At 41.8% G+C, this 26883-nt stretch overlaps 1 long non-coding RNA gene across 4 annotated transcripts; it reads left to right on the forward strand.

Annotated features, from left to right (window-relative positions):
• The first annotated feature begins 539 nt into the window (after nt 1-539).
• Nucleotides 540-24485, forward strand: LOC143895391 (uncharacterized). 4 transcript variants are annotated; one of them, XR_013256320.1, is made up of 5 exons: nt 540-2371; nt 2434-2541; nt 2597-2814; nt 2890-2998; nt 23598-24485. It is a non-coding gene; the product is annotated as an uncharacterized LOC143895391 (long non-coding RNA). The 4 variants fall into 3 exon arrangements; XR_013256318.1 differs by having other exon boundaries at nt 540-2119; nt 2270-2541; XR_013256317.1 differs by having other exon boundaries at nt 540-2541.
• Nucleotides 24486-26883: the final 2398 nt, after the last annotated feature.

Below are 26883 nucleotides of genomic sequence, written 5' to 3' on the forward strand. Positions count from 1 at the left end.
GAAAGTCATTAATTCTTAATTTGCTAAACTTTCGATAGATAAAGATTGCAGATAAATGCAATTGATGGTGCAATATTAATATAAGTATGACGAATTTCGGTTATAACTGCAGTATATTAGAAGACAAATATCAATGGAATATGTAATGTTTCAGCTAGATGTTATTGTAAGATGCACGACTGGTGCTACGATGCTACAGAATGCCTCATGTTCTCAGAATACTTTGTACCATATTACTGAAGATGTTATCACAGTTACGTGCTAACGCAATATTTCTCTTGCTAATTCTTGCAAAAGATAAAATTAATTTTAATACAATAACTTTTCTATGAATCAAGCTCGACTTTATTTATTTACGCTATACTATACGTAGATAGCATATGACACAGTAAAATAAAACGGCCCGTGAAATATTTGTTCCAGCGATTGAGCATGGCAGCTGGGGAGGAATGAGATCTTGCGCTCAACGTTTGTGCGAATGCGATCGTCCGTTAGCCGAGTATCTGAGAAGATATCCTTGCTCTACCACCAAAGCAGTTTGTACCCCGTCACCATAAAACCTCGTGCAGAATCTCTTCATATTTATATAAATCGTGTACTTAAAACAATTATTAACATAGGCCGCGTTTTGAAACGTGAGAAATTCGTTTATTTTGTAACATTTGACTTTTAAGATAAAATGTTTTCTATGTTATCTAATTTATGACTTGTACATACGTATCATGTAAAAAACCAATTCTCAAAAGCCGGTAAAATTTGGATACCAAAGAAAGTACCTAGATTATTGTGGTATATTAAGAAAGGACACAATTATTGCTTATTATAATGCGCCTGTATTTTGGTGTGTGGATACAAACTCTGAGCCGTACACCCGTACTGCTCGGTGATGACTGACTGATCGTCGCCCGGTCCACGCACACACTCTTGCACTCATACTCGCACACCGCTGACACACACATACCATTTGGCGCTGCTCGTACGGATACTACAATTATATTCCTGCAAATTGCACATATTTATAAATAAAAAATGAGGATCCTTGGTAAAAGTAAAGTCCTAAATAATAAGAGAAGCACGGGAGAAAATCCGACGGCTTGCTTGGCAGCCACCAATCACAACCGAGAGTGTTGAGCCCCCAGCTGATTCCGTGTACGAAGTAACGTGTATTATATAAGTGAGAAAGATTAATATTTATGATATTATTAACAAATCTCTTATTTCACGTTGATTACAATGATGGAACTAAAAAAAAAACATTTTTGAATGATCAATTTGTGTCAAATATACAGAGGTTATAATACTTTGTTTAACGGTCAGCTGCGGGCTCAATGGGAACAGTGGGAACCATGGAGGGGGTAAGAAATGCGCTTCTCTTGTTATTTAGAACTCTACTAGCTACCAGACACAGTGGGTCCCCTGTGCAAAAGCAAAAGAAAGCGAGAATCCTCATTGTGCGCTACGATCGATAAAAAAGCGGCTGCGCACAGAAAGGAATAGGAAACAGGGAACAGTTCAATATTCATTACATATGACATATATGTAATTCATTAACACAGAATAGATGAACAAAGGAATAATAGCGCTATTCCACTGTTTGTTTATATTCTGTGTTAATAAATTACATATCCATATCTAAAAAAGATGTTAATAAATTTTATATATTAATACTGAACTATTCTCTATTCCCTGTTCCTTGTTCCATATTCCTTTCATTGTGCCCAGTCTTTTTTACAGTTATTATCACACATTGCAGCGTCTATATTTATTTCGTTCTTCTCTCTATCATTACTTATGCTCTATCAAGAAAAATAAATGCAGAATATATAAAAACAAGAAATTATTGTAGGTAATATTATTTAATAGTAAAATTAATATAATAACAAAATTATTTAGGACTCTACTAGTTACCAGGTACAGTGGCTCCTTTACAGTGGCTCCTCTGTGCGAGAGCAAAAGGCAGCGAAAATCTTTATTGTCCCAATCAGCAAAAAAATATTTTAAAAATATTTTTAAAAACATTTGAAAAACATTTTTGAAAACATTTTTAAAAATGTTAAAAATAATGGGTTAAGGTGGTCCTTTCGCGGATCCAGCTAGTCAAGTAACAGTCCGTCATGAGGTAATTGAAAACAAACATATTGACAAACATTACACAACATCCCAATAATTATAATAATATAACATGATTTTACACACACGATTTAATCGTATTTAATTATTTACTAATTAAAAAAATATCACAATAGTAGTGCGGTTGGACTCGATTTAGGTTAGGTTGTAACCGAACGATACGTTATCGGGTCACGAGAGACGCTGATTTGTCCTATAAGTCATCGGTCGCCACTCGGTTTGCCCTATTTCTACCGAGAAGGTATATAATTGATGTGAACGACAATATGGTTCCTCATGTTGTTTAAACAACTCAATTTTCAGAATCCCGCCACGGGGTCCTCTTCACCATCGCCTGTTATCCGGGACTTGATATCAATCGCCTCCCGGTGTCGTCCAGGTTCGGAGATTGGGCGTCACCCGCAAGATCAGGTAAGTACGCGCACGATAATTCCCTAATTCCTTCTAAATCTTAGATTCCCGCCAGGTGGTCTCCATCTGGGTCGTCTCCTCTCGGATATGCGCTATCAATCACCAGGCTGTGTCAACGTGGGGCCAAGATGGCGCGACACCCGCTCAATCGGCTAAGTCCCAACATCAAAGGTTCAATTAACTAACTAATTCTCTTTTATTTTCAGGTTTTCTCAACACGGTCCTCATCCCCCTCGCTGATGCCATGGATCACCGCTGTCACCGATGTCCAAGGTCACCGCGTATAGGATATACAGCGTTACCCCGAGAACTGTCGCCAGAACCCCAATTAATGTCGTTTCTTTTTAGATTTTTGCGATGCGGTCCTCATCTGTGATCTCCCCCAAAGCAGACCCGATGATAATTTACGATTCGGATGGACTCCTTCGCAAGATAGCGCGACACTCCGCTTGGTCAGGTAAGTAGAAGGTGAGAAATCGATAACTGCGCATTTATTATCACAAATGATTCTTCCATTTATTCATGATTGTCGTTTCACATAGGTGGTTGTTCACAATTTGTTGTTCCCGCAAAAGATGGCGGTCGCACGTCTCGCAAAGTGCGAAGTGTTCGTTTACGGTACGTCCAAACCTTTCGCCTTTCGTATCGGCGACGAGTAACGCGTTTCGCGGGCGTTGCCGGTTGTTATGAGCGCTGTGGTACGTTAAATTCGCAATCCGGTATGTAATCGCGATTATTCTAACGATACTCCGTGATATACGCGCGAGACAGAAGTTATATCTACGAGCGTTCCCGACAGACTGCTTCGAGGAATATTTCTTTCTCGGGCTCCCTACCTACGGCAAGTTACCCCCACCATGGGGTATCGGCCGCTTTCTCCTCGCGGTAATTTTGCGTTCTCCGCGTTAACAATGGTTGTTTACGACTTTCGAATTGCCAGGTGTGCTCCAGATGTTTGCCGCTACGCAGTTACAATATGTGTTGCTCACTCCTGGCTATGCCCTATGTCCGCGGTGGAAATTTCCACTCGTAGTACTATGTACTTGACGCCCGGGGACCGACCCCGGGTAGTGGTATTCCACCTCCTGCAATTATCGACCTACGACGACGCCGACCTGTGCGCACATCTTCTCCTGCGTCACTTTATGCGATTCCGGGTCGACTTCTCGGAGAAGATGTCTACGTCGCGATCGCGACCTCTGCCGTTGACGGCAACCCCCGGGTCTCCCCTCGACGGTCCCTCCTAGCCCGATTCCGGCCTCAGTCCCCGTGGTCGACGTCCGGTTGCCGAGTTCCAGCGACATGTCGCCGTATCTCCCGTCCGGGCGGTCGGATTTTGACGATAACCTATTCCCTGGGTGTACCAGGTCTGGCTTAGCAAGACCCGCTGGTCTTTTCCCGTAGATGACGCTCGGTTACCCATCTGGCCTCCTGGTGGCCGTATCGCGTTTCAATTTGATCGGTCTTCTACCATTCGGTCTCGCGGTTCGGACTCCGTTGCTACACTTGCCGCAGTGCCCCGAATTCTCTTACCCGGGTACCCTGTCGCGCTAACTCGCGACCCAGTGTGCGAATCACGTCGGTTTTTCGTGAGTCAACCCCTTTCGACTTTACAATGCGGACTGCATCCCTATCGTTGTCGCGGCGCACGCCGTTCCATGGCCCCGGTGCACTGTCGCGCTAACTCGTGACCCAGCAGTGTGCGAATCGCGTCGCTTTTCGGTGGGTCACCCTCTTTTGGCTCCGTAATGCGGACCGCGTCTCTATCGTTCTTGCGGCGCACGTTATTCTCTGGCCCCGGTGCACTGTCGCGCTAACTCGTGACCCAGTGTGCGAATCGCGTCGCTTTTCGGTGGGTCACCCTCTTTTGACTCCGTAATGCGGACCGCGTCCCTATCGTTCTTGCGGCGCACGCTATTCTTTGGCCCTGGTACACTGTCGCGCTAACTCGTGACCCAGTGTGCGAATCACGTCGCTTTTCGGTGGGTCACCCTTTTTTGACTCCGTAATGCGGACCGCGTCCCTATCGTTTTCGCGGCGCACGCTATTCTCTGGCCCCGGTGCACTGTCGCGCTAACTTGTGACCCAGTGTGCGAATCGCGTCGATTTTTCGTGGGTCACTTTCTTTTGGCCCCGTAACGCGGACCGCGTCATAATCGTCCTCGCGGAACACGCTGCTCTATGGCCCGGTGCCCTGTCGCGCTAACTCGCGACCCAGTGTGCGAATCACGGCGTTAACGAAAACATAAATTGCCGTCGGATCTGGGAGAATTCATATTAACTATAACTTACGTGCTATATTGAGCCGCTGCTCGGCGACCGCTGTCGCAATCTTGATTCTAAATGCGCCGGGCGGATTTCAGCAGTTTACCCCCCATTACGCGTCATTAAATGGAAAACACACCACAAAGTCTTGGGGCTTGGGCTCCCTATCGTGATCCGTCCTCGGAGCTCTCTGGGAGGGCTGACCTTGGCCGGGGCGGCTTCCTCGTGCTCTGCGGCTTCCTCCCCCGCCGATATGCCCCCGACCTCCTCGTCCCGTTATTCCCTCTCGCCTGGCCTCGCCACACGCACCACCTCCATCGCTATTGCCGACGGATTGCGGACACGGCGCGTGCGGTTGCATACTCCCCGTCAGTCTCGAGTTACGAGTCTCGTCATGCTCGGGGCTTCTCTTCCTCATGCGACCGTAGGTGTCGTGCAGTATCGTATATAGTCTCGGGGCCCTTTCCACGTCTTCTCTCGTCCAATCCCATTTTTCTTCCTCCGCCGATAAGACTTCGATCACGCTCTCCTGTTCCTCCCGTTCCTCATCGGTTGTTGTCTGAAGATATCGATCAACGATCTCTCGCCACGATTCCCCTCCGTCTGACTCGGGGGACTCACCCGCCGGCTGTTCGTCTGGGGCCTCCGTTCCTACCCCCGCCTCGTCGGGACCCATCCATCGTCTCATGATCCGTCTCCAGGGCCCCTCATCGTAATCCCCGTCCTCGTCGGGCGTCTCCTCCCTATCTCCGGTCTGCCCCGGCGTAGTTGCGTCGGTCAACTCGATTACTTCATCTTGGTTAGCCCGGTCGTTTTCCCCTTGCCCCCGCCTGGCTTTTGCTGTGGGTGACCTCTCCTGCTCCTCCCCTGTTATGTTTCCTTCGTCGTCTGCTTGGGTCCCGGGTTGCCACTCTCTCTCCTCCCGGCTTACCGTTGACTCGGAGTCACTCTCGAAGCCTCTCCGATCGTCTTTGCCTTCGGACTCGTACTCACTATCGTTTTCGGCCACCACATCCTCGGTTTTATCCCCACGGGCATCTTCGCTTACTTCCCCGTCTCGCAACTCTTGCTCCTCATCGCTGACCTCGCCCTCGGGGTCACCGGGTCGGTCTTCGTCTTCTTCCATGCCTTCTCCGTGGTCGGGCGGCTCCCCGTCATTCTCGTCCGTTTGTGAGTCTTCGTCCCATCTTACTTCTTCGTCAGATCGGTCCTCACTTTCTGCGATTTCGTCCATGTCTCCCCTCAACATCGCCCTGTGGTTGGGTTTGATCTGCCGGGCGTTGTACACCCCCTTTGTGTGTCCCTCCAGGCTTTCCAAAAGGTAAGCGTTGGGCCGTATGATTCGTTGCACTCGGTACGGCCCGTCATATACGAGGTGTATTTTCCGGGTTAATCGTCTGTTCGCATCTGAACGCCGGTGTAACTTGACCCACACCTCTTGTCCCACTTGGTACGCTGCGGTGCCGTGTTTATCGGCCTGCCTTTTTCGTTTCGCAGCGGTCTCTCTCAGTTTTGCTCGGGCTGTTTCCACCTTGGCATCCCACGGTTCCTCCTCCGTCACCAATGGCTGGAGACGCGGATCGATTTCGAGTCGCCTTGCCTCTCCGTCATTGAACTCACGCGGGGTAAATCCCGTCGACGCGTGTGCAATGTCGTTAATCACCTCTTTGGCCCTCGGAATTATGCGGTGCCATGTGTATTGGCAGTCGCTCGCGTATGCTCTCAGGATACGCCTCAACTCGCGCATCACCCGCTCCACCGGGTTGGACTGTGGGTTGTATGGGGCTGTGCGCCGTACCCCGAAGCCTTTGGCCCGGGCAAACTTGCGCCACCTTTCTGTGAGAAATTGTCCTCCATTGTCGGTGAGTATCATTTCCGGTATTCCTATTTCCGCAAAAAAAAACTGTGTTCTAGTACCCCGGTAATCGTCTCCAGTTTTTTATCTTTCATCAAGTATAGTTTCACGTATTTGGAGAACTGGTCCATTGCCACCAGCACGTATCTCTCGCCACGCGCGGTCCTTGGCAATGGGCCGAATATGTCGAGCGACAATATCTCCCACGAGGCCTCCGGCAGGTCATAGTATTCGTTGCCCACCATTGGGCGGGTGTAGTATTTTGTCGCCTGACACACATCGCATGATGCCACCACGTCCCGGCAACCCGGGCAAAATTTGGCCCGTGAAAATGTCCTTTCAGGAACTCCAACACCTTGTCCGTGCCGAAGTGGATGAGTAGTTTGTGCGCCTGTTGGGTGATCCTCCATACGGCCCTCTGTGGTAGGGCAATTCGATCACCTTGTGGGTATTTGATTCTTATCAACCCCTCCCTCTCGTACACGTGCTGTGGGTTCTCCTGCATTGCCTCCAGGAGTGATGCTTCATTATCTTGCGCGTCCCGAATAATGTCGATCCATGATGTCGTCTCAGCCCCCTCTCGTACATCGCGGATCACCGCGATACACTTGTCTTCGGCCCCTCCGGTCCCGGTAGCTCCTCTTCGAGAGAGGGTGTCGGCAATGGTATTGTCCTTCCCTGGTAGGTGGTGAATTTCCAGGTCGAACTCCTGTAGGAACGCAAACCATCTGGCGATCCTACCATTATTCTGGACGCATGTGCTCAGAAACTTGAGGGTTTGGTGGTCCGTGTAAATTTTGACGTGGCGCCCTAATAATAATGTGTGCCACTTTTTAAGCGCCCATACTAATGTCAAACACTCTAGCTCGGTTACCGTGTAGTTGAGCTCTGCTCCTTTCAGGCTTCTACTCACATAACCGACTGTTTGTTTCTCCTCCGATCCTTCGACGTATTGGAACAGTCGGGCTCTTAGTCCCGACCTTGCCGCATCTACATATATGCCGAATCTCCATCCCGGCCTAATCAAGTATAGGTCGGGCGCTTCTCGGAAGGCCAGTTTAATTTCATTGAAGGCTTCTTGCTGTGCTCTCATCCATTCAAACTTTCGTCCTTTCTTGAGCAATTCCTCCAGTGGTCGGGTCAAACGCGCCATGTTCTTGATGAAGCGTCTGTCCCAGTTCACAAGACCCAAGAAGGATTGTATTTGTCGCTTGTTCCGCGGGCGCTCGAAGTCTGCGATGGCATTGCGGGTCTCCATGTTGATTTCCGCCTTCACCTCATTGAAGGTGTGGCCAAGGAATTTGATTTCCTCCCTGAAAAACTCGCACTTGTCTTTATTCAACTTAAATCCTACTGTTTTTCATTTTTTCCAACACCAAATTTATGTGGGCGAGGTGCTCCTCGAGGCTGTCTGACGCTATTAATACGTCGTCCAAATATTGGATAACGAATTCCATAGGAGTCAATGCGCCGTCCATGGCTCGCGTGAACGAGGCTCCGGCCGTCTTTAAGCCGAATGGCATACGTTTGAAGACGTATGTCTGGCCGTCAAACAAAAAACCGGTGTATTGTTGGGATTCCTGTTCCAACGGTATTTGCCAAAAAGCATTCGTCACATCCAGCGTGCTGAAATATTTCTTCCGCCCGATTCGTCGAAACACCTCCTCTACCGTCGGAGGTTGGGCGTGGTCGTTAGCCATATATTTGTTTATCTCCCGTGCGTCGAGGCATAAGCGGATGTCTCCGTTCTTTTTGATGACCACGACCAGCGAATTCACGTACTGTGTCACCCGCTTTGCAATGATACCCTTCGTCTCCAACTCCTGTAGGTATTCCCTTACTCGCTCCTTGTGTATCTCGGGGATTGGGTACGTTTTCTTCTTGTATGGCTTCGCCGTGTTCATTTCGATTTTGTGACTGTAATGTCGCACTCTGCCTATTTGTCCGTCAAACATCTTGGCGTGTTTCGCGATGACTTTTTGCAGTTGGTTCTCTGCTTCCTTCACCGTGATCGCGCTCATAGTCCTGTCCTCTTCGAGGGGCTCCCGGAATTGTATCTTGACCTCTTTGCCGCATTCCATTTGCATGCGGTGTTTCACTTGGAAGTCGATACCCAAGACGATGTCGTAGGCCAGTGTCTTGACTATACAATATTCGTGGGTGAACTCCGTCTGCTGGTATCGGCCCGTAATCCGTGCTTTACTCGTTACGGCGGTGCTTTTCTCCGCAAATGCCCCTCTTAGGCGGAACCGTTTTATCGGCACTATTTCTATGTTTTCGCCGGAATCCATCAGTCTCCGATAACAGTCTCTTGTGATCGCGGTTATCTGCGACCCAGTGTCGACCAGTGCCTGGATTTTGCATCGTCCGAACTCCAATGTTATCATTGGCACGTCTGGGCATGCCACCTCCGTCTTTTGTGCGCACTCAAAGTCTTGGTCGAGTTCCTCGATCATTTCTCGGGTTCGGATTATACTTAGGCCTTTCACCTTCGTCTCGGTCTTCTTTCTGCATCGCTCTCATTACGACGCAGCATCTTCCTTCGCCCCGCGCACTCGCGGGGTATCTCTTTATCCTCCCCGCGGGCTCCCGCTTCGCTGCTTGGCCATTACGTACGTCCGACATTTCGTCGCTTTTCCTTCGGACTATTCGTACTTTGCGCGCGGTTACCCGCGCGATCCTCCTGCACCCTTTCTCTGATGCACCCGGGTCGGTGCTTTCTGCCGCCTCCCCTTTGTAGGCACCTTCGGCTTGCCTGGCCGTAATCTCGGCCACTCCCTTACCGCGGTCAATCGGCTCGGCTATCATTCCGCCGGGCCGTTGTCCCGGCTGGGTCCTCCCCTTGCCCCGTGGATCACGTGTCGCTTCTTCGAACCTTCCCTTTGAGTTTGCGAATATGGCTTGGATTGTTGCTAGATCCCATCGCTCGCCCTTAGGCCGGTTCCCGTCGCTGTACGCCCCTGAGCCCATTTTGTTTGAGGGGTCTTCCCCCCGTGGACCATGGTCCGTATTCGTTGATGCGGCGGAGTCCCGTCTCAGCTGATTGGTCCATCGCATTTCCTCCATTTCTGCCGTTCGCGCATTCGCTTGCGCCAGGAGCCGTAGCTCGTTTTGCATTGGCTGTTCCATCGCGCTATTCTCCGCGCTCAGGTTGATCGTCTCTATCTGTTGCTCAACCGTCAAACGATCCGTGATCTCCGGTTGAGTCTCTTCGCTTTGCATTTGCAGGTCGTCGACTGGGCGGTCATCGTTTTCCTGTGGTGGTCCTCTGGACCTGGTTTGTACGCGCGGGGGAGAGTGTCCCACCGTCGCCATGCGGGCGTTTGTCGCTCCGCCCTTCTTGATTCTTCCGCCTCTGACCTTCGGCCCTATGGTGCCGAGGTGTTGGGCGCGATCAGTGGGATTCGAACTTGCCTGTTAACATCCGTGCGGTCTCAGTACGCGTTGTATTGGTCGCGTGCGCTCGTTGCGTTACGACCTCGCGTCTTTCTTCGCCCGTTGTAATGACGTTGCAGGTCGGTCTCTCTGTTGCCTGTCCTCACTGTAGATCGCCTCTTTTTCACTCTTCGCGCTTGACTCGCGCACTCCGTGCTTAAACCGCACCTCAACTTCTGCTTTTCGCGCTTGGATGGCACTCCGACTTGTTGCGCCCTTCACGCCCGTACACGTTTTTTGTGATTCGGTATGTCGCGTAGGCAATTAATAGGCCGTGCGGCTTCACACACTTTGTGCACGTTGTGTTGGCGTGTTGAGCTATTGTGTCGCCTCACCACTATGATGCACTTGTCGAGTTTCAATTTGGCGTGCTGGGTTTGCCCCGTTGCTCCGCCGTTGTATGTTCTTTGCAACTAATTGCTTGGTTCCACGACCCCGTAGAGTCCCACGCCGCCGTCGGTCGCTTTTTGCTTCGCACGACGTGCGCGTCTGTACTTCGTTGTGTGATCCCCTCTGACACTTTGCAGGGAGATCCGTGACACTTTGCTCTCCACTCGTCTACACGTTTACGTGTCCTGTCACGGTCGCCATATTTTTTTGTGGGAAGCTCGATTTTAACCCCGCCGGAGCATTGAGATATCGGCACCCTGGCTATTCCGTATCTCTGTATTAGAAAGCCGCAGATTCTTCTCACGTGTGGTTGTGCGACGAGCTGGAGCACGACTTGAGCGCCCTCTACACTGTAACCGAACGATACATTATCGGGTCACGAGAGACGCTAATTTGTCTTATAAGTCATAGGTCGCCACTCGGTTTGCCCTATTTCTACCGAGAAGGTAAGTATCTTTGATATGAACGACGATATAGTTCCTCAATTTGTTTAAACAATTCAATTTTCAGAATCCCGCCACCGGGTCCTTTTCACCATCGCCTGTTATCCGGGACTTGATATCAATCGCCTCCCGGTGTCGTCCAGGTTCGGAGATTGGGCGTCACCCGCTCGATCAGGTAAGTATGCGCACGATAATTTCTTAATTCCTTCTAAATTTTAGATTCCCGCCAGGTGGTCTCCATCTGGGTCGTCTCCTCTCGAATATGCGCTATCAATCACTAGGCTGTGTCAACGTGGGGCCAAGATGGCGCGACACCCGCTCAATCGGCTAAGTCCCAACATCAAAGGTTCAATTAACTAACAAATTCTCTTTTATTTTCAGGTTTTCTCTACACGGTCCTCATCCCCCCCGCCGATGTCATGGATCACCGCTGCCACCGATGTCCAAGGTCACCGCGTATAGGAGATACCGCGTCACACCGAGAACTGTCGCCAGAACCCCAATTAATGTCGTTTTTTTTTTTTAGATTTTCGCTACGCGGTCCTCATCTGTGACCTCCCCCGAAGCAGACCCGATGATAATTTACAATCCGGATGAACTCCTTCGCAAGATAGCGCGACACTCCGCTTGGTCAGGTAAGTAGAAGGCAAGAAATTGATAACTGCGTATTTATTATCACAAATGATTCTTCCATTTATTCATGATTGTCGTTTCACATAGATGGTTGTTCACAATTTGTTGTTCCCGCACAAGATGGCGGTCGCACGTCTCGCAAAGTGCGAAGTGTTCGTTTACGGTACGTCCAAACCTTTCGCCTTTTGTATTGGCGACGAGTAACGCGTTTCGCGGGCGTTGCCGGTTGTTACGAGCGCTGTGGTACGTTAAATTCGCAATCCGGTATGTAATCGCGATTATTCTAACGATACTCCGTGATATACGCGCGAGACAGAAGTTATACGAGCGTTCCCGACAGACTGCCTCAAGGAATATTCCTCTCTCGGGCTCCCTACCTACGGCAAGTTACCCCCACCATGGGGTATCGGCCGCTTTCTCCTCGCGGTAATTTTCCGTTCTCCGCGTTAACAATGGTTGTTTATGACTTTCGAGTCGCCAGGTGTGCGCCAGATGTTCGCTGCTACGCAGTTACAATATGTGTTGTCTACTCCTGGCTATGCCCTATGTCCGCGGTGGAAATTTCCACTCGTAGTACTATGTACTTGACGCCCGGGGACCGACCCCGGGTAGTGGTATTCCACCTCCTGCAATTATCGACCTACGACGACGCCGACCTGTGCGCACATCTTCTCCTGCGTCACTTTATGCGACCCCGGGTCGACTCCTCGGAGAAGATGTCTACGTCGCGATCGCGACCTCTGCCGTTGACGGCGACCCCCGGGTCCCCCTTCCACGGTCCCTACTAGCTCGATTCCGGCCTCAGTCCCCGTGAACGACGTCCGGTTGTCGAGTTCCGGCGACACGTCGCCGTTCTTCCGTCCGGGTGGTCGGATTTTGGCGGCAACCTGTTCCCTGGGTGTACCAGGTCCTGCTTCGCGAGACCCGCTGGTTTTTCCCCACGGATGACGCTCAGTTATCTATCTGGCCTCCTGGTGGCCGTATTGCGTTGCTTTTTGATCGGTCCTCTACCATTCGGTCTCGCGGTTCGGACTCCGTTGCTACACTTGCCGCAGTGCCCCGAATTCTCTTACCCGGGTACCCTGTCGCGCTAACTCGCGACCCAGTGTGCGAATCACGTCGGTTTTTCGTGAGTCAACCCCTTTCGACTTTACAATGCGGACTGCATCCCTATCGTTGTCGCGGCGCACGCCGTTCCATGGCCCCGGTGCACTGTCGCGCTAACTCGTGACCCAGCAGTGTGCGAATCGCGTCGCTTTTCGGTGGGTCACCCTCTTTTGGCTCCGTAATGCGGACCGCGTCCCTATCGTTCTCGCGGCGCACGCTATTCTCTGGCCCCGGTGCACTGTCGCGCTAATTGCAGCAGTTTACTCCCCATTACGCGTCATTAAATGGAAAAACACACCACAAAGTCTTGGGGCTTGGGCTCCCTATCGTGATCCGTCCTCGGAGCTCTCTGGGAGGGCTGACCTTGGCCGGGGCGGCTTCCTCGTGCTCTGCGGCTTCCTCCCCCGCCGTTATTCCCTCTCGCCTGGCCTCGCCACACGCACCACCTCCATCGCTATTGCCGACGGATTGCGGACACGGCGCGTGCGGTTGCAAGGTCAGGCATGACAGTACGAGTAAAGCAATATGCGATTGGATCCACTACTTATTTAACCTCATATATCAGAGCAAAACATTCGGTAAGCCCTTATTTTCAAGGTATGTACAAAATCCGGAAACTTCAGGGAATATTTTAAGACATGAATAATGTATACATCTGATCGCTAAGTACATGTATTATTCGTTGAAAACTTCGGACGTAGCGATTTGCATCATTCTATCTTTCTATCTTTCTCGTTCATTAGATGTAAACAAGGATAGAATGACAACGGCACGCTCCGCGAACGCATGTTTAGAATGACTTATTTCTTGTAAAGTGTCGGTAACCTCACTTGATTTTTCGTACACATGCCCCTTATGACTGTATATTTAACATATATCAAATTTAGGTACCTATCTAATATTTGTTCTCACGAAAGGACCACCTTAAATTCCTTTTTTTTTTTATAAAAAAAAATTCATTTTAACATTTAAAAAAACATTGTTTTAATGTTTAAAAACGTTTATTTTAACGTTTAAGAAAAATGTTTTTTTAAATGTTTAAAAAAAGTTTGTTTTAACGTTTAAAAAGACATTTTTTAGTGTTTGGAAACGTTTATTTTAACGTTTTAGAAAGTATTTTTTTAATGTTAAAAACCGTTTATTTTAACGTTTAAAAAGACATTTTTTTTAATGTTTGAAAATGTTTATTTTTTGACGTTTGAGAAAGTGTTTTTTTTATGTTACAAAAACATTTATTTTAACGTTTAATAAAATGTTTTTCAACGTTTTTTTAATGTTTAAAAAACGTTAATTTAAGATTTAAATAAATATTACTTTCACATTTAAAATTTTTTTAATATTTAAAAAACAACATCTTGAAAATTGTTCTTTTATATATTTATATTTTTAGTTGTATAAAAATTTTAGTATTTGTATTAAAAAAACATTTATCAAACGTAAAATGTTTTTCAAACATTTAAACAATCTTTTAAATGTAAAACAATTATTTTTCAAATCTAAAATAAACGTTTTATAAACGTTAAAAAATATTTTTTATTTATAAACTTAATTGTGTGCTCATTGATAGACTTTAAAACAACAAAGTACTTTATTAAAATTGAAAAAATAAATGTTAAAATTTTATTTTTTTCATTATTTTATTTGAATATATTTCTACACAAATATCTATTATTATTTTATTATTTATATATAGATTTTTTTTTATATGTAATATATTCCCAGTAAGCAAAAAATCATTATTACAATGTTATTGCATCGATATTCTAAAATTTGTAATGTTGTTAAATGTGTAGTTCTTAATGTTGTATAAAACATCATTATGAACATACATTGACCACGATTCCGAAATTTCAGTAATGTTGAAATGAAAGTGCCATAACGTTGCAAATGACATTGCACTAAGGTTTTTCTATCATTCCTCTAAAGGTTTTGGGATAAAAATTTAAACAAACTATCAACTTTATTACAATATCATATCAAGATTATCGTAATATTAATTCTAACATTTAGTTAAAGTTGTTATTGATATTTTGATTTTTGATTGTAAAATATATATTTCTTTATGGAAAAAAGATTTTGTTTTGACAAATTGCTACATATTGCATCGGAAAATTTTAAAATTACGCGAAGGTATCATTGTACGTCATTGCGTCCGCCTGATTAGTTTTCGAACGTATTTGCGTCCATTGCGTTGCCCCATTTGCGTCAGGACGCAAATTAGTATACGATTTGACTGCACTATTTTGCGTCCGTCATGTTTACAACGTCGCACTGCAAAAAATATAATTGTGTTCTAACAGACAATTATATACTTTCCGATATGTATTACAGAATTCTCTTTATTCTCTTTATTTTAAGCAATCCAGCTCAACAAGCTACTCAAAATGTGTGATTTTATCACACGAAAGATCAGTAAATTATTAATTTTACACAATTATAGTAGCAAAACAGGGCAACAACATCCTAATGTACATGCATACGTCAATTAATGTTATCCTGATTTCTTGTTCATCATTGACGTATCTTGAATGATAAACTAATGAGTAAGAAAAATTCACATTTGACAGTGAATCGTTCGGTCGCAAATAAAAACAGAATGTGTAGGGCCCTCATTTGCGTCTGCTCTTCAGAGGTTATGGTGAACTTGAATTATTCTGATAAAACTTATATTACTTTATAGGTTGTGCCGCAGAAAAAAACAGTGCACATCGAAAAAGTGATATTTTTTGCATCATTCACGACAATTTTTAGCATGAATACACTGACGATTCAATTACTTTGAATATTCGAAGCAACCGGACGCACGCATGTACATTAGGATGTTGTTGCGCTGCTTTGCTACTATTGTGTGAAATTAATAATTTACTGACCTTTCGTGTGATGAAATTATACGTTTTGAGTAGCTTGTTGAGCTGGATTGCTTAAAACACTTGGACTTACCTCGTGATTATTTCTCAGGATCCGCAGCAACGATAAAAATAACAGTGACTTTCATCGTCCGATCTACTAAGAATTTACCCTCAGCGCCGCGTATACACAAATGGTCACTCACGGCGCGCACTATGAAAATTAAAACCGTGTTATATTTTTTTAATTTTAATGAAACACATTTTAAAATAGACGCAATTATAGAATATTGTCTATGGAATGGAATAAATATTCTTCATGAATCAATAAGTGTGGATATTAATTGATTTTATTATTTTTAATCAGATTTGGACGCAAATAGGAGCACAAACGCAAATAGCATTTACCTTGTCATAAAAAAGTAGTTTTATTTATATAAAAATATATATATACATATACATAGGTATATAGGTTTTATTATGAGTTTTATTTCGTGTGCCAATTATCTCTGCGAAATATCTCTGCCAATTTATCTCAGAAAGTATTGATCCTAGGAGGAGAAGTTTTTGAAGTCAGCCTTCGGATAAGGGAAATTAAGCTAGGTGTCTTCTAACTTTTCTTTAGGCAATGCGATACAGGTGCTCTAGTTCAATATAATCTCTTTTACTATTTTTCTTCAAACTCTTTTTTTTCTTTTAAACGGATCTTTCCGGATCTTTACCAAACAGTTACTGGAAAATAAGAATTTCTCGTTCAATTTCAGAAGTATTAGTAACATCTTCAGTGATTCATTCTGTGTATCAAAATACATTATGTTACTTTTTTATTTAAAAAAATGTTTTTCTTTGTTTACAAGTGTTTGCAAATCTAAGCCATTCCATTATAAAATGTTCTAAGTCTTTCTCTGTATTACAAGGGATTGTTGTCTAAAAGCTTCTAAAACAAGAAGAATTCAATATAGTTTAGATAAGAGAAAGGTTATAATTTAATATATACATAATTTAATAATAATAAGCAGCTTTACTTACGACTTGCATCTCAAAAGTAAGAAAACTGTCAATAGAAGTTAAGGAAAGATGTTCTCCAATCAATATCTTGTACCAGCGTTTTCCTTATGATATATTGATCCTGATGTTTATCTTAGCCAGGGTCAATTTTTTCAAATGGTAGTTTCTTGAATTTGATACAATTGATTCTGTATGTTAAAATATATTCATTGCCCTGTACATATAAAATATGCTTACAATAATATATTTATAAAGTTGGAGTGTGATAGCACAAATTCTAAATACAATTAACGTTTTACGTTTCAACTTCATATACTTATAGTCTTCTTCAGAAACCTGATACATAAGAGATAATACATAAAAAATAATTAAAAAAAAGGGTGCAAATTACAAACTTGCACATTGCTTCTTCATTATTACAGCTCGCTACCATTGCTCTTATTTTATTTCGCTTATAAAGCTTCTTGAGGAAGCTTTTATTTTATTTAATGTATAATTATTAGTATTTATTTTTTTGGCTTCCTCATAGAGGAAGCTTTGTGAGCAAAGGGTTCTACTTGCACACTTAAAAACTATAAAGAAGCAACGTGCAATTTCTCAATATTTGCGGAAGTTAGAGCAAATTTACCGAAATTTCTATAACTCCAGAACTAATCAATCAAATCTTAACGAATTATATATGAAATAGGGGTAGAAAAGACTGAACAATATAATAAAATTAGAAATAGATCGATATCTCCAAATTTAAATTTACCGAAATTTCTATAACTCTAGAGCTAATCAACCAAATCTTAACGAATTATATATGAAATAGGGGTAGAAAAGACTGAAAAATATAATAAAATTAGAAATAGATCAATATCTCCAAATTTGAGAAAATTAAAGCATAAATAAGTATTTCTGCAAATTCAAAATTTTATTAAAAAAGAACCCCTTGATTATTAGCAATTTTTATTAATTCTATTATATTCTTCAGTTTTTTCTACCCCTATTTCATATATAATTCGTTAAGATTTGGTTGATTAGATCTGGAGTTATAGAAATTTTGGTAAATTTGGCACATACATACATACATACACACACACACACACACACACACACACACACACACACACACACACACACACATACATACATACATACATACATACAGACATTTTTTAAAACTGCAATTTTTCGACGTTTTAGAACATTTTAAACACATTCAGAAAAACAAAAAAAAAATTTTTTTTTACGAAAACAGCTTCTTCTATGAGGAAGCAAAAATAAAAAGAAATAAAATTGCTACAAATAAAAAGGATAGAGAACAAAGCCGCATTATGACTTGCCAGAAAGGTAGCTAAGATTTACAGTTTTTAGAATAAGGTATAAACATTAATTTTTATAAAAAAAACTTACTTTTAAATATTGTTTTCATGTACCAAACTACTCGAAAAAATAATGATTAATTTATAATATACAATAAATAAGGGAATAAACCGAACTTCTAATAAAATATTCAGAAACAAAAGAGAACACAAAATACTTACTTTGGCTGTATTATAGCTTCGACGCAATAAATGCATAATCTCTTATCACTGATTGTGAGTTTTGAGCGCTACTGAGGTGGGAGGGATATTCAAAAGACGATATACAGCAGAGGATATAGATTCGTACCAGAAAAATAGGTTTTAAATAATCGCGTTTAATTATTACGTTTATCCCGCATACTTTTGTCTCTAGTCTGCCTTAAATAAATATGTATTAATGAATAAAAATGTATTAATCACACGGCGATTATAATAAATTATGTAATTACATAATTTTCAATGTACGTAAAACGGATACGTGAAATGTATAAAAAAATTATGTGTATTAGATATTGTTATTAAAGTTGCAGCAAGTATATAATTAGGTAAATATTTTGTTACTGATTTTTTCACTTTAGTACATACAATATTATCTTCGCAGTTTTTACAATAGTCTTCTAATTTCCATATAAGGAAACTGTGCCTAATATCGTACTTCATTTTTAAAAACCAAAATTTTGACTGAAAAATTTAGACTCCTATAAAAATATAACTAATTAGTGACAAGATTTATTGGAAACATGAAATAGAAATAAACTATAAGATAGAATTAAACGTGAAACAAAAGTAAACGTGAGACAGAATTAAATATAAAATAGGCGGCGCCACGCTCAGCGCGCACAAAGCCGATCTCGGAAACGGTGATTACGCGAAATTTATTTCAACCTAAAAAAAGTCAAAAAATGGCTGTTTTAGAACTTTTAGTTACAAATATCTCCGAATACTTAATCTCCGAAACCTGACGTGATAAAGCAATTCTAGCAACAAATTCCGTTTCTGCATGCCAAAATCCTTCGAAAATGACTATCGAGATCTGAGGATTAAAATTAATGTCGGCCTGTTATAGTTATATATCTAATGTTTCTTTCTCTCAACCTTTCATACTTTTATACACTAGTTAATAATTTTTTTTATTACGTGTGTATTTGTGTCTGTGCATTTTTTATTGACTGAAAATATTTTGAGTTTTAGCAGCAATTTTAATACATGTTATTGAAAATACACAATAGTCGAGAATAAATGGCACGTGCTTTTTAAATTCTACTAGTCACTACAGACGCGCGCTTCGCGCGCGCTATTTAGCTTTAACATTATGCTCTTACTATTACACTATTAACTATTAACACTATTAACCCTTGATACACACAACTGTCAAAATATACAATGACAGCTGCAAATGAAGTAAGCGCAGCAAGAGAACCAATCGGCATCGCAGAAAAGTGACAACAATACCTACGACATGCCCTTTTTAGAAGAGGATCAGCTATGAGTTTGTAACGTACTGTAAAGTGTATTAGCTAGGGGAGACCGGGGCTCGTTGGCACAAGAGGCAAGTTGGCAATGCGTTCCGTTTATGTATAGCGAAAAAAACAATGGAAAAGTTATCACAAAATATTTCTTATATGACATAGGTACTTTTCACAAAATTTTATTTTAATCAGACAAGTATTACAATAAAAAAAGAGAAAAGTCTGATTCAAGAGGTAACAAGTAAATTTTCGAGCGTTTCAAAATATCGTATTAATGTTTTTCAGCTTGAGAAGTAAATCAAAGTGACGTATCATTAGTTAAAAGAAAAGTTTCTGTTACTATACGACATGTTATTTTGACTAACAATTGTAATTTATTGTAATAAAACGACTGAAATAAAACGTATGTAGGGATGGGGTATGTTGGCTCATATCAAGACACGCTTAGCTTGACTTGTTGTTGCCGTGCGCGTGAGACCTGTTTGAGCACGTGATTTACTATCTACAATGCTGATAGAAGCTAAATATATATTTATATTAATATTTTTATGATGAAGAAAACTACATCTAAAATAGTTCACAACTATTTTTCTGCAACAACGTTTTGATATTCGATCATTACAAAATAACTTTAAAAGATACAATCTTTATCAAAAAGTGCGTATGTGTTACCCGTTTTGTGTTTCTATTACGTATTCATTAATTTAACGTGGATTTTTGTCGCATACTATCGGGGAAAGTTGGCCACAATGCAGCATGTTCATATTTCATTTATTACAAAGAAACTATACGGTATACAGGAGCGTTCCTAGCATGAAAATGTAAAGAAAGGTTCTCTCTATCATATTAGTACTGTTTAATCATAATAATTAGTTGTATAAAAACTCAAATGCCGAAATTGTAAAAACGGTGCCAACGAGCCCCGGTCTCCCCTATATCAGAAAAAAATTTTGTAGCAGTAATTCCATTAGCGCCGCAATCAAATTGACAATGTTCTATCTTTTTCTTGCTAATAAATCTGCAAGATAAAAGCACGAAATACGAAGCAATAGACTCGTTTATGAAACATTTTTTAAGCAAAACGAATAATATTTGAGGAACAAGCAACAAAGAATGTTTCATAATTTTCTATTATCTTGGCAGTGACAGTTCAACGTTTCAACGTATGTACGCGCGATCATTGCGCTGTGAGAACGATTGCAAAGAAATTTAAAAATAAAAAACAATATGCAATTTAAATTTTCTGTAAAGTAGAGGGATTATAAGGAATAAAAAAGCACACGTGCAAATAAATTTGAAACATTTACGACGAATTACGCGAACAAGTGAATTAAGTACTTGCCTGAGTTTCTCTAACGAAAAACGGAATTGTATTCGTGGACGCATATTTGAGCTTGTTCGCACTGTCGACGTTTGAATATTACTAATATGAATTTTGAAGCAAGCTCTCTAGTTCGCGATTGATGTTCGCAATCGCGACAAACAAAGTGAGAGAACGCTAAACGCGCAATCGTTCTCTTCAATCACTCAATTGATTATTAATTCCCACGTTTAACGAGAGGTTCAAACTATTTATTGAAATGCCTTTTTCCGTGATTCACTCATTTGAAGTAGAAATAATCGAAACGGAGGCAAGAGACGCGAATTCCGAGGTTATCATTTCACTCACGCGACACGCGCGGGATAATGATTCTATTAAGGTTTGGATGTAATATCGCGCTTCAAATTATTCGTTTCTCATGCACAATTCACTTACCAAGTCCTCGGTCCGAGAAAAAGTTACTAGAACTCGAATCGTGTACTACACCAGGCAAATCGGATGAATTTCTCGAATAGAAATCTTGTACAGAGAAATGCATCCTGTCCCATTTTTCCGTACAAGTTATCGATTCAAGTCCATGTTGCCAACGTTATTACTTTATAAATAGGTAGTAATATTGGTCAACGTGACGTTGGACAACAAAAATGTATTTTGAGTTTCATAATCTCTAATAAATAAAGAAAAGAGGATTATTCTTTATTCTACGGGCCATAACCCAAAAGTGGTTGAAAGTACTCGCAGCCTCCGTATTCTAAATAAATACCGAGAATTGTTACATCTTGGTAAGCAAGAATAAATTGAATAAACTTAAAAAAAATTAATTAGTAACCAGCAATTAATAATTTTTAATTAACATTTACGCGTACATATTAAATTAATGCTTATTAAATATAAATTATAATAATTTAAGTATAATAAATATAAAAAAATATAGTAATATATACTATCGCATTAAATAATAAAAATATAAACAATTAATATAATAATAAATCAAAGGGCTAGTGTGAGATATATTATATCGTGCAAATATAATTCAAATCTATAAACGGTATATTTCAAACAATCAAACGTTTCAACCCACAAGAGAGTCGTCTTCAGTGAACATAAACATTAATTGAAATAAAATCGAAAAAATAAAATTATTTTTACCACAACATTTTATTCTCAGACTTAAGGGGATGCTGGGGACAGGTCTGTTTTACCGCGATATTTTCAGACACACAAATCTTTTGATTGATTTCACCGAATAAAAATTTTTTGTCCAGAATTAAAATATGGATGATAATGAAGACTGCAGACACCAATTGCGTATGAAAAACAAGAAGACATTAGAAAATTACAGTTTTATTTTTGATTCTGCGGTCGACTCATGACAACATTTGCTGCACATAAAAGTTTTAGACTGTGTATTACGTATACAAAAACCTTGCAGCAGTCACGGAAATACAATAAAAAAGAATCCTGTGTGGGTACTGCACCAAGGTAGAGGAAAAGAGTGCTCAAGAGCAAAGTCCGTTGCTCGAATAGCTCTCGGGGGGGGGGGGAATCTTGAGGGCTGGCATAGGGATCAGGAGGAAGACCCTGAAATTGCGATCTTTCTTCAAGCCAAGGAAGCGGGGGAACGTCCTCCGCGCTCCGAGATAATCGCAAAAGGGATTGCTGTTCGGATCTACTGGGCTTATTGGGATACACTTATCCTGAAGGACGGAGTTCTTTTTCGGAAATGGGAGGCTCCTAATTTGAAATCAAGTCTTCTCCAACTTGTTGTTCCTCGCAAACGCGTGAAAGAAATTCTGAAAGAAGCTCACGATTCCTCTTCGGGTAGTCATTTTGGGGTGAACAAAACCCTGGAGAAGATCCGAAAACGCTTCTATTGGGCGACTTACAAGCAGGATGTCGAGAATTGGTGCAAGTCTTGCAATATTTGCATAGCCAAAAAAAACCCTTTGGAAAAGGGGAAATTTCCTCTTCTGGTCTATAACGTCGGGGCTTCGCTTGTTAGAGTGCAGATGGATATCTTTGGTCCCCTCCCGACAACTCATTCTGGAAATAAGTATCTCTTAGTCGTTGTGGACTGTTTCACGAAATGGGTGGAAGCTTTTCCGTTTAGGAATATCAGGGCAAAGACTGTGGCGGATGTTTTTGTCAGCCAGTTTGTTTTTAGGCATGGAGTTCCTGAAGAAGTCCACACAGATCAGGGGAAGAACTTCGAGTCAAAACTCTTCGCTGAATTAATGGTTTTTCTTGGAATAAGAAAAACAAGGACCACGGCTTTGCATCCCCAGTCAGATGGATAGGTTGAGCGTCAGCATCAAACCATAACAAATTATTTAGCAAAATACATTTCTGAAAATTAGAAGGATTGGGATCGTTGGGTACCCATGTTCTTACTTGCCTATAGGTCATCCAAACATGAGTCTACTGGTGTTACTCCCGCAGAACTTTATTTTGCCCGAGACTTGAGGCTGCCTCTTGATTTGCTCCAAGGGAGTCCACCAAATCCTGAGAAGTCTCAATCAGTAGGGAATTATATTGGATGCTTGAGAAAAAAACTTGAAGAAATTCATTCAGGTGTTAGGGGACGGATGGAAGTCAAGTCTTCTCGGGTAAAGACCTGGTACAACCGTAGTGCCAAACAAACCCTCTTTGAACAGGGGCAAAAGGTTTGGTTTTTCAATCCTCGAAAGGAGAAGGGAAAGGCTCCGAAGTTGCAAGGAAATTGGGAAGGGCCTTTCTCCGTAGTAAAGAAGTTAAGTGATGTCGTTTATTGCATCCAGAGGTCATCTTCTCGAAAGAAGAAGGTAGTTCATGCCGACAGGCTAGCTCCTTATTTGATTAGGGAAATGGAGTAGATCGGAGCTCGGTAAAAATTAAATTTAGTTTAAATCTTTTTTGTTGTTGTTCGAGTTACTGCGTTTTATGTTTATTTTCGCAGAAGGAGAGAAAGAGAGAGGGAACGTTTGACCTAGGCGAAGGCATTAGAGGCTACAAGAACGCCCAAAATCCTCAATGAAGACCGTCTCGCCCACGGTTTTTGACCGTGGTTTTCCCGTGGGACGAAGGGCGAATGCCGAGGCAGGGACTGGGGAGTCTTGCGAGACGCAGGGTCCACGGAACTCCCCCCCCCCCATGTCCGAAGATTCAAGAAGATTCAACGCTGGGAACAGAAAAGGGTCCACGTTGGGCTGGGAAGAAGCGGTACAAGAGGAGTCGTCCTGAAGCCGGCGAGGGGGAAGTTTGGCCAGCTTTCCCCCAGGAAGAGCCGAGACAGGAGATTCGTGGAGGAGGAGCCCGGTAACCCGCAGCAGCAGCTCGTAGTAGGGCAGGAATTCGTCTCGAAGTCCCGAAAATGTGACCGCTAAAAGGCTGCCCTTCTGGATTGTCGGGACGACAATCTCGAAAAGGGAAGGCAGTGTTGCGCCCGTGCCGTGACACCCGTTACCCGTGGGCTGAACTTGGCTGCGCTCTGCGGAAGCTTCGAGTCGAAGCGCGTCCCTTGACAACGGGACATATTTAATTATTGATTTATTGATTTTCCGAATGACTGTGAGATTTTGTTCTTGAACAGCTGGACCGTTCGGACGTGTTCACGAGCTCTCTTGTAAAAACTATATTTGCTGATTAAACCAGTTCTCTTCCATCCGAGAGTACTTATTCCCGGCAACGGGATTGCGCGCCGCGTTCGCGAGTGTGTGTGCGCGAGTGAGTGAGCAGCGAACGCGCGGACGAACGCAACAATATTTTTCGCCATCGTGTTTTTAATTAATGTTTCCACTTTTCTATTAAAAAATAATTAATAAAATATATATTCTATCATTTTTCATGATCGGAATTATAATTTTTTTTTTAAAATTCAGTCCTAGAATGGAGTGACGACTCCGTCCCGGTAATTTTGACATTTTAATTTTTGCATCTTTGTTGTTTTCACTCTATACCAGTTGAACAAAATGACGTAGATTAAAAATGTCCTTATAAATTTTGTAACCAAGGGTTCACTTTTTACAACGGTATACCTTATTTTACTAAAATTATTTTTGTTGTTAAAAATCAGCAACAAAGAAATAGTTACAACTTCGCCCCGGTCTCCCCCATATGTACTTTAATAATATATTTTTTTCAAAAATTTTAAATTAAAACTGTGGCTCAGAAAAATCAAAAACTTAAAAGTGTTCCGAGATACAGCACCTTCCCCTACTTGTGTTATTTATTTGGCTTCTATTAAATTAACATAAAAATTAGAATGTACAAATTAAGACGTGTAAAATGTGTTAAATTTAAAATTGTTTATTTTTTACGAAAGCATATACAGCTTATCTTTTTTAATAGTATTTTTAAGTAATATTAATAGTATTTTAATAGTGGTTATTATTTGTATCTGTGGGTCTGTTGTTTTCTCCATTGTTTCTTCTGCTGTTTTCTCCGTTGTTTTCTTTGTTGTTTCCTTCGTTGTTTCCTCTGTTGTTTCCTCCGTTGTCTCCTCCGTTGTTTCCTTCGTTGTTTCTTTCGTTGTTTTTTCCGTTGTTTCGTCCGTTGTTTCGTTCGTTGTTTCATCCGTTGTTTCCCCTGTTGTTTCTTTCGTTGTTTCTTCCGTTGTTTCCTTCGTTGTTTCCTCTGTTATTTCTGTTATTTCCTCCGTTATTTCCGTTGTTTCCTCTGTTTTCCTTGCCTTTGCAAGTGAATAAATTGTTGCTTTTAGGAAAAAACACATAAGGCTTAAATTGCTCTGGCTTTTCTAAAATCAACAAATTTATAAGTAATAATATTGTTGCGTGCGCGCTGCCCGGTATACTTCCCTGACTCCGAGCTGAAGCGTGCAACTGGCCGACTTTCGTCAAGATGCGAATCGCCCTTAGTAACGCCTGTTTAGAAATGTTGATTGCCCGATGTTCAATTAAATATTGATTTTCTACCAGATGTTGTTTATACCTGATGTTCAGATTTAGCTGGGATACCGTCACGTTCGGAGGTGTTATCCCGAGCCCCCTGTATTATCGAGCCATTTATTAAAGAAGTTCCTTTCGGAAATAACAATGAGTCTTTCTTTATTTCTGTGAGAGTGACGGAGTGCGCGCCGCGAGTGCTTGTGAAAGAGTGAGAGACCCGGTGAGCGCAACAATATAAATGCTTTTATGATATAAAATTGCATAAGAAAAAAGAAAGAAAAAAGAGAGAAACGCATTTATTTTTATTCTAGAGTAGAGGGGGGCAGGGTCAAAAGTAACACGGAATGAACGTAACAAACGCAATTACTTAAAACCTATTATTCTTGTACAAATCTATCCGCTGCTATTTATCGTCTTTTAAATGCCTCTCTCGCCTCAGTAGCGTTCAAAACTTAGTGTTAAAAGATTATGCGTTTATTGCGTTTACGCAAAAAAAACACGACCAAAATAAGTAATTTGTGTTTTTTTAAATTTCTCAATATTTTATTGAAAATTTGATTTGCCCCCTTATTTATTGTCTATAAATCAATAACTATTTTTTTAAATAGTTAGCTTTGGTAATTATGCAGTATAGGGAAAGCACCTCCGATGACCTTGACCTTGACATATGTTGTCAAGGTCACCCTCCTGAGTGACCTTCAGAAGGTTTTAGCCGTCGCTCGCTATTCGTTAAAAAGTTATTAACAAAAAAAGTTTCGAAAATATAGCAGCTATTTTGAGTATTGGAAGGCATAAATAACTAATATATACGTGTGTGTACCCTGCTTTAAAAAAAATCACAACTTCTATAAAACAGGACATACACACATGTGTGTGTGCCCTGCTTTATAGAAGTTGTGATTTTCTTTAAAGCAGGGCACACACACGTATATATTAGTTTTTTATGCCTTCCAATACTCAAAATAGTTGCTATATTTTCCAAATTTTTTTGTTAATAATTTGTTGTGTTAGTTATTCTATATAATTATCAATAATTTTATAAAGTATTGTAATGTATATTTTATTCATTGATTATTTCAGTTATGGGATACATAATAGACATTGTTTCAAAAAAAGCGTCTATTCGTTTGTTAAAATCAAATGCTCGTTTGAACATGAATTCCGCTAAATAATGGTTGAAGTGATATTCTCTACGGCCATATTGAGGAATAACTCCACGAATATCTCTCCATACTCGTTCAATGTTCTGTGTATGAACACCCGTATGTGAATCAACAAAATTTTCCGTATGATTCACTGTATAATGTTGGTATATGTTCTTATCGATTAGTTGATAAG

This window comes from Temnothorax americanus, unplaced genomic scaffold, assembly GCF_048541705.1.
Source record: "Temnothorax americanus isolate GAGA-0224 unplaced genomic scaffold, ASM4854170v1 Scaffold157, whole genome shotgun sequence".
Taxonomy (NCBI): Eukaryota; Metazoa; Arthropoda; class Insecta; order Hymenoptera; family Formicidae; genus Temnothorax; species Temnothorax americanus.